The 8245-nt window shown below is 52.7% G+C and overlaps 3 non-coding genes across 3 annotated transcripts in view; all 3 read left to right on the forward strand.

Annotated features, from left to right (window-relative positions):
* Window positions 1-5624: 5624 nt before the first annotated feature.
* Window positions 5625-7434, forward strand: LOC144428865 (small subunit ribosomal RNA). Its single transcript, XR_013478802.1, has one exon. It is a non-coding gene; the product is annotated as a small subunit ribosomal RNA (ribosomal RNA).
* A 298-nt stretch (window positions 7435-7732) lies between these two features.
* Window positions 7733-7886, forward strand: LOC144428827 (5.8S ribosomal RNA). Its single transcript, XR_013478765.1, has one exon. It is a non-coding gene; the product is annotated as a 5.8S ribosomal RNA (ribosomal RNA).
* A 288-nt stretch (window positions 7887-8174) lies between these two features.
* Window positions 8175-8245, forward strand: part of LOC144428391 (large subunit ribosomal RNA) — a 3622-nt gene continuing 3551 nt past the window's right edge. The window contains exon 1 of the ribosomal RNA XR_013478335.1: window positions 8175-8245. This exon is cut by the window's right edge and continues 3551 nt beyond it. This is a non-coding gene — a ribosomal RNA (large subunit ribosomal RNA).

Genomic DNA, 8245 nt, shown 5'->3' on the forward strand with positions numbered 1-8245 from the left:
ACAGGGAGAGTAGGCTATGCAATTTGATTGAACATTTGATTTACTGTAACTTAAACAAATATCTGTCTGAAACGAAATCCAGTGCTGATGTCCGTAAGCTACGCTATTCCCTTATACTTTATTGTTGAGCGGCTCGGCGACTTCGCAAGAGGACTTGCACGGGTCACGTGACTTTGTTTACTGGAAGGCAAAAAAACAAAAACGTCCTCCTGTCAGTCGCAAGTCGGATTATACGTTTCTGTTTTGTTTAGCTGTTGAAAACGGTTATTTCGTATTGTTCCGTTGGCTGTATGTATAACATAGACAACGAAATGGATCTATCGGCAGGACTGCTTGGTGCCAAGTCCAGAAGTCATCTCGCTTGTGTTTCCCTGTTTGCGGACAGCACTTCGTTGATGGTGAGTGATAATGCGCCGTTATCAATTTCTTTAAATATTCATAAACTCCCTCATTTCAATGGAAAACAGATGACAAACTACTGTTATTAGTAGGCCTATGCGTAGGCCTACTTGCAAACTTGATTTGTGTAAGGAATTTATCATTAATTGCCATAGGTATTGTCTCCCTAGTTAGCAGGTAATCTATTACTAAGTGTGAAAAGTTGAATAGATAATTAAAGTTTAACGCAAGTGGCCAGTAATTTAGTTGTTGCACCTTCACCCCCCCCCCAAAATAAATCCTATCCTAAAGGTGCTTGTACAACTGATATTGTCATTGGTAAACAAGATATGCTACTTGGAATCAAATTCATTCACGACAAGTGTTTGTGGTGGAATATGGACATGAATTTCACCGCATGATCGTTAGATTTTATGAAAACTCTACAATTATTACAAAGCTAGTGCAGGATCATGATATCGAATGAATCTGTATACATTATCTTACAGATGGATGCGACCATGGAAAGGATGCATGGCAAAGTATAGGTTGCAACAAGACCACAGGGGCACAAGACCTCAGCTTGCGTGACTTGATAATACATCTTCAGTATCAATTTATTGATGCTTATCGTAATGACAAAGTAACTTGGGTGGACACGAAAAGCAACTCCAATACGGCCCTATCATGAAAGTTTTTTTGTTTCAGTGGGTCTGGTAGTGAAGGTTTCAGTCTAAAGTTGGACACCAATACCACAACCAAATTCAGTTGCAAAGGAAACTTAGCGAGGCGTAATATTGCGACTTTTGGATCTCAAAGAAAATTCTATTGGGTAGCCGGCTAGCCGCAACCTTTTGTTCAAAGAATAGTATAAGATATGACTTAAGAGTCTAAAATTTTATTTGAAAGGGCTGTTACCCAAGCTAATTTACAAATGGTATTCATGGTACCAAATGTATCACATCAAAAAAGTATTTCTAAAAAAGGTTTATATTGAGGTTGACCATTTCAATGGACCTTTGACCCCCGGAAAATTCTTCCTATACTTTACCATTGCAAAATTTTCGGGGCTATTTTAAGAGTGCTTTTGCGAGTTGGTGCCTGTAAAGTGGGGTATGTGTTTCTAACCCTAGGTAAGGCATGTTAGAGCGAAAGACAGTAAACTCGAATGAGCCAAGAAAGAGCGGCGTGCGATGCGGGGCCGGTCGGAGCGCACCCTTTTCTCGGTGGCTGGCGGGCGAGAGAGTGCTGCGTCGCCGGCATCGGCGTCGAAAGAAGCCGAGCCGAAAAAAGTTAAAGTACAAACGTGCAAGCATACTAACCTAACCCTAGGTAAGACATGTTAGAGCGAAAGACAGTAAACTCGAATAAGCCAAGAAAGAGCGGCGTACGGTGCGGGGCCGGTCGGAGCGCACCCTTTTCTCGGTGGCTGGCGGGCGAGAGAGTGCTGCGTCGCCGGCATCGGCGTCGAAAGAAGCCGAGCCGAAAAAAGTTAAAAGTACAAACGTGCAAGCATACTAACCTAACCCTAGGTAAGGCATGTCAGAGCGAAAGACAGTAAACTCGAATGAGCCAAGAAAGAGCGGCGTACGGTGCGGGGCCGGTCGGAGCGCACCCTTTTCTCGGTGGCTGGCGGGCGAGAGAGTGTTGCGTCGCCGGCATCGGCGTCGAAAGAAGCCGAGCCGAAAAAAGTTAAAGTACAAACGTGCAAGCATACTAACCTAACCCTAGGTAAGGCATGTCAGAGCGAAAGACAGTAAACTCGAATGAGCCAAGAAAGAGCGGCGTACGGTGCGGGGCCGGTCGGAGCGCACCCTTTTCTCGGTGGCTGGCGGGCGAGAGAGTGTTGCGTCGCCGGCATCGGCGTCGAAAGAAGCCGAGCCGAAAAAAGTTAAAGTACAAACGTGCAAGCATACTAACCTAACCCTAGGTAAGGCATGTCAGAGCGAAAGACAGTAAACTCGAATGAGCCAAGAAAGAGCGGCGTACGGTGCGGGGCCGGTCGGAGCGCACCCTTTTCTCGGTGGCTGGCGGGCGAGAGAGTGCTGCGTCGCCGGCATCGGCGTCGAAAGAAGCCGAGCCGAAAAAAGTCAAAGTACAAACGTGCAAGCATACTAACCTAACCCTAGGTAAGGCATGTCAGAGCGAAAGACAGTAAACTCGAATGAGCCAAGAAAGAGCGGCGTACGGTGCGGGGCCGGTCGGAGCGCTTCTTTTCTCGGTGGCTGGCGGGCGAGAGAGTGCTGCGTTGCCGGCATCGGCGTCGAAAGAAGCCGAGCCGAAAAAAGTTAAAGTACAAACGTGCAAGCATACTAACCTAACCCTAGGTAAGGCATGTCAGAGCAAAAGACAGTAAACTCGAATGAGCCAAGAAAGAGCGGCGTACGGTGCGGGGCCGGTCGGAGCGCACCCTTTTCTCGGTGGCTGGCGGGCGAGAGAGTGTTGCGTCGCCGGCATCGGCGTCGAAAGAAGCCGAGCCGAAAAAAGTTAAAGTACAAACGTGCAAGCATACTAACCTAACCCTAGGTAAGGCATGTCAGAGCGAAAGACAGTAAACTCGAATGAGCCAAGAAAGAGCGGCGTACGGTGCGGGGCCGGTCGGAGCGCACCCTTTTCTCGGTGGCTGGCGGGCGAGAGAGTGTTGCGTCGCCGGCATCGGCGTCGAAAGAAGCCGAGCCGAAAAAAGTTAAAGTACAAACGTGCAAGCATACTAACCTAACCCTAGGTAAGGCATGTCAGAGCGAAAGACAGTAAACTCGAATGAGCCAAGAAAGAGCGGCGTACGGTGCGGGGCCTGTCGGAGCGCACCCTTTTCTCGGTGGCTGGCGGGCGAGAGAGTGTTGCGTCGCCGGCATCGGCGTCGAAAGAAGCCGAGCCGAAAAAAGTTAAAGTACAAACGTGCAAGCATACTAACCTAACCCTAGGTAAGGCATGTCAGAGCGAAAGACGGTAAACTCGAATGAGCCAAGAAAGAGCGGCGTACGGTACGGGGCCGGTCGGAGCGCACCCTTTTCTCGATGGCTGGCGGGCGAGAGAGTGTTGCGTCGCCGGCATCGGCGTCAAAAGGAGCCGAGCCGAAAAAAGTTAAAGTACAAACGTGCAAGCATACTAACCTAACCCTAGGTAAGGCATGTCAGAGCAAAAGACAGTAAACTCGAATAAGCCAAGAAAGAGCGGCGTACGGTGCGGGGCCGGTCGGAGCGCACCCTTTTCTCGGTGGCTGGCGGGCGAGAGAGTGCTGCGTCGCCGGCATCGGCGTCGAAAGAAGCCGAGCCGAAAAAAGTTGAAGTACAAACGTGCAAGCATACTAACCTAACCCTAGGTAAGGCATGTTAGAGCGAAAGACAGTAAACTCGAATGAGCCAAGAAAGAGCGGCGTACGGTGCGGGGCCGGTCGGAGCGCACCCTTTTCTCGGTGGCTGGCGCGCGAGAGAGTGCTGCGTCGCCGGCATCGGCGTCGAAAGAAGCCGAGCCGAAAAAAGTTAAAGTACAAACGTGCAAGCATACTAACCTAACCCTAGGTAAGGCATGTCAGAGCGAAAGACAGTAAACTCGAATGAGCCAAGAAAGAGCGGCGTACGGTGCGGGGCCGGTCGGAGCGCACCCTTTTCTCGGTGGCTGGCGGGCGAGAGAGTGCTGCGTCGCCGGCATCGGCGTCGAAAGAAGCCGAGCCGAAAAAAGTTAAAGTACAAACGTGCAAGCATACTAACCTAACCCTAGGTAAGGCATGTCAGAGCGAAAGACAGTAAACTCGAATGAGCCAAGAAAGAGCGGCGTACGGTGCGGGGCCGGTCGGAGCGCACCCTTTTCTCGGTGGCTGGCGGGCGAGAGAGTGCTGCGTCGCCGGCATCGGCGTCGAAAGAAGCCGAGCCGAAAAAAGTTAAAGTACAAACGTGCAAGCATACTAACCTAACCCTAGGTAAGGCATGTCAGAGCGAAAGACAGTAAACTCGAATGAGCCAAGAAAGAGCGGCGTACGGTGCGGGGCCGGTCGGAGCGCACCCTTTTCTCGGTGGCTGGCGGGCGAGAGAGTGTTGCGTCGCCGGCATCGGCGTCGAAAGAAGCCGAGCCGAAAAAAGTTAAAGTACAAACGTGCAAGCATACTAACCTAACCCTAGGTAAGGCATGTCAGAGCGAAAGACAGTAAACTCGAATGAGCCAAGAAAGAGCGGCGTACGGTGCGGGGCCGGTCGGAGCGCACCCTTTTCTCGGTGGCTGGCGGGCGAGAGAGTGCTGCGTCGCCGGCATCGGCGTCGAAAGAAGCCGAGCCGAAAAAAGTTAAAGTACAAACGTGCAAGCATACTAACCTAACCCTAGGTAAGGCATGTCAGAGCGAAAGACAGTAAACTCGAATGAGCCAAGAAAGAGCGGCGTACGGTGCGGGGCCGGTCGGAGCGCTTCTTTTCTCGGTGGCTGGCGGGCGAGAGAGTGCTGCGTTGCCGGCATCGGCGTCGAAAGAAGCCGAGCCGAAAAAAGTTAAAGTACAAACGTGCAAGCATACTAACCTAACCCTAGGTAAGGCATGTCAGAGCGAAAGACAGTAAACTCGAATGAGCCAAGAAAGAGCGGCGTACGGTGCGGGGCCGGTCGGAGCGCACCCTTTTCTCGGTGGCTGGCGGGCGAGAGAGTGCTGCGTCGCCGGCATCGGCGTCGAAAGAAGCCGAGCCGAAAAAAGTTAAAGTACAAACGTGCAAGCATACTAACCTAACCCTAGGTAAGGCATGTTAGAGCGAAAGACAGTAAACTCGAATGAGCCAAGAAAGAGCGGCGTACGGTGCGGGGCCGGTCGGAGCGCACCCTTTTCTCGGTGGCTGGCGGGCGAGAGAGTGCTGCGTCGCCGGCATCGGCGTCGAAAGAAGCCGAGCCAAAAAAAGTTAAAGTACAAACGCGATGCTAATGAGCGAGCCGTTGTCTCGACTAATATGTAGGGGGCGTTCGATCGATCGTCTGGCTTGAGCGCTTGTCGGCCTAGCAGAACGGTCGCATTGTTATGCCCGGGTTTTAGGCACCGCTGCAGGCGGCCGGCAGAGCTCTTGTTTGTGCGAAACTGAATGGATCGAGCCCGAGAGAGGGCGAGCAAAGAAAAAACGCAAATCGCTCCGCCTGGCACTGCCGGCGAGAGCGTGGACGTCGCGGCCAGCGACTGTCGAAGCTGAGTACGGCCGCAGGCGATCGCCTCGGTCTTAAACGAATGCGACGAGCACGCGCCGGGCGGCCCAGGAAGGGCCGAGCGCAGCTGTCGCAGCTATCTGGTTGATCCTGCCAGTAGTGATATGCTTGTCTCAAAGATTAAGCCATGCAGGTGCAAGTACGAGTTCTCGTAAAGCGAAACTGCGAATGGCTCATTAAATCAGTCTTGGTTTATTTGGTCTCGTAAGCGAAGTGGATAACTGTGGTAATTCTAGAGCTAATACATGCATTAAGCGCCGACTTCGGGAGGCGCGCTTTTATCAGATCAAAACCGACCGGGTTCGTCCTGTGACGTTTGATGACTCTGGATAACCACGCGGATCGTACGGTCTCTGCACCGACGACGTATCATTCAAGTGTCTGCCCTATCAACTGTCGAAGGTACGCTACGTGCCTACCTTTGTGATAACGGGTAACGGGAAATCAGGGTTCGATTCCGGAGAGAGAGCCTGAGAAACGGCTACCACATCCAAGGAAGGCAGCAGGCGCGCAAATTACCCATTCCCGACACGGGGAGGTAGTGACGAAAAATAACAATACAGGACTCTAACGAAACCCTGTAATTGGAATGAGTACATCCTAAAACTCTTAACGAGTATCCATTGGAGGGCAAGTCTGGTGCCAGCAGCCGCGGTAATTCCAGCTCCAACAGTGCATGCTAAAGTTGTTGCGGTTGAAAAGCTCGTAGTTGGATTTTGGGCGAGCGCCGCCGGTCCGTCGCAAGGCGTGTCACTGGTTGCGTTCGCCTCACCTTCGGTTCTCCGTCGGTGCTCTTGACTGAGTGTCGGCGGTGGCCGATAAGTTTACTTTGAAAAAATTAGAGTGTTCAAAGCAGGCTGTTCGCCTGCATAGTGTTGCATGGAATAATGGAATAGGACCTCGGTTCTATTTTGTTGGTTTTCGGAGCACGAGGTAATGATTAAGAGGGACAGACGGGGGCGTCCGTACTCTGCCGTTAGAGGTGAAATTCTTGGATCGGCGGAAAACGAACTACTGCGAAAGCATTCGCCAAGAATGTTTTCTTTAATCAAGAGCGAAAGTCAGAGGTTCGAAGACGATCAGATACCGTCCTAGTTCTGACTATAAACGATGCCAACTAGCGATCGGGAGACGTTACCATGACGACCTTTCCGGCAGCTTCCGGGAAACCAAAGTCTTTGGGTTCCGGGGGAAGTATGGTTGCAAAGCTGAAACTTAAAGGAATTGACGGAAGGGCACCACCAGGAGTGAAGCCTGCGGCTTAATTTGACTCAACACGGGGAAACTCACCCGGCCCGGACACAGGTAGGATTGACAGATTGAGAGCTCTTTCTTGATTCTGTGGGTGGTGGTGCATGGCCGTTCTTAGTTGGTGGAGCGATTTGTCTGGTTAATTCCGATAACGAACGAGACTCTGGCATGCTAAATAGTTACGCGACCTTCTCGGTCGGCGTCTAACTTCTTAGAGGGACTAGTGGCTTTTAGCCACACGAGATTGAGCAATAACAGGTCTGTGATGCCCTTAGATGTCCGGGGCCGCACGCGCGCTACACTGAGTGAAGCAGCGAGTGTCTAACCTAGGCCGAAAGGTCCGGGTAACCCGTTGAACCTCATTCGTGATTGGGATAGGGACTTGCAATTGTTTCCCTTGAACGAGGAATTCCCAGTAAGCGCAAGTCATCAACTTGCGTTGATTACGTCCCTGCCCTTTGTACACACCGCCCGTCGCTACTACCGATTGAATGGTTTAGTGAGATCCTTGGATCGGCCCCGTCGCGGCTGGCAACGGCCGCGTCGGCGTGTCGAGAAGACGATCAAACTTGATCATTTAGAGGAAGTAAAAGTCGTAACAAGGTTTCCGTAGGTGAACCTGCGGAAGGATCATTACCGAAGGTGGTGGTAGGCCCCGGCCGACCGCGCACTTAATTGTCTTTGGGTGCCGCCGAGAGGGCGGCCGTCAATCGGGGTTCCGCCCCGTGCGACACGCGTAACACGTTGGCATAGCAAGGCAGCCGAGTGCGATGGTGGCTTCTGGGCACCGCGCTCGATGTGCCGCCGGCCCAGCCCGGCGGTCGCTCGGCGCCGTTTGTTGGTGTTTTTGTGCAGTTGTTGTCGGTGGTGGTTTTGTGGTCGATCCCACAGTGTGACGTCCGCGCGCTTCGGCGCCGGGCGAAACGTCGAGGACGACTCTTAACGGTGGATCACTCGGCTCGCGAGTCGATGAAGGACGCAGCCAAGTGCGAGAAGTAATGTGAATTGCAGAACACATTGAACGTCGACCTTCTGAACGCGAATTGCGGTCTCGGGTCAATCCCGGGACCGCGTCTGCCTCAGGGTCGCGTTCGTCCTCACCCGAGAGCCGTAGCCTGGCCTCTGCGAAGACGGCCAGGCGTCGCCCCAAGTTGAAGCGGTCGCCGAGTTTTCTCGGCGCGACCGCGTGTCCCGTACACCGCCGGCCCCTCGACGTGTTCAACTACGTTCGAGGGGCGGGTCCAGGTCGGTCGGTCCGGTTACGAGATCAAGACCGACCGTGGGCCAAGGCGGCGACGGTACGCGCTCGGTCGGCGCCGGCGGCGACGACTTGCGATGCCAGCGGGCCGTGTAAGAAGCGGCCCGCTTGACACATACGACCTGAGTTCAGGCGAGAGCACCCGCTGAATTTAAGCATATTATTAAGCGGAGGAAAAGAAACCAACAG

This window comes from Styela clava, chromosome 10, assembly GCF_964204865.1.
Source record: "Styela clava chromosome 10, kaStyClav1.hap1.2, whole genome shotgun sequence".
Lineage (NCBI taxonomy): Eukaryota > Metazoa > Chordata > Ascidiacea > Stolidobranchia > Styelidae > Styela > Styela clava.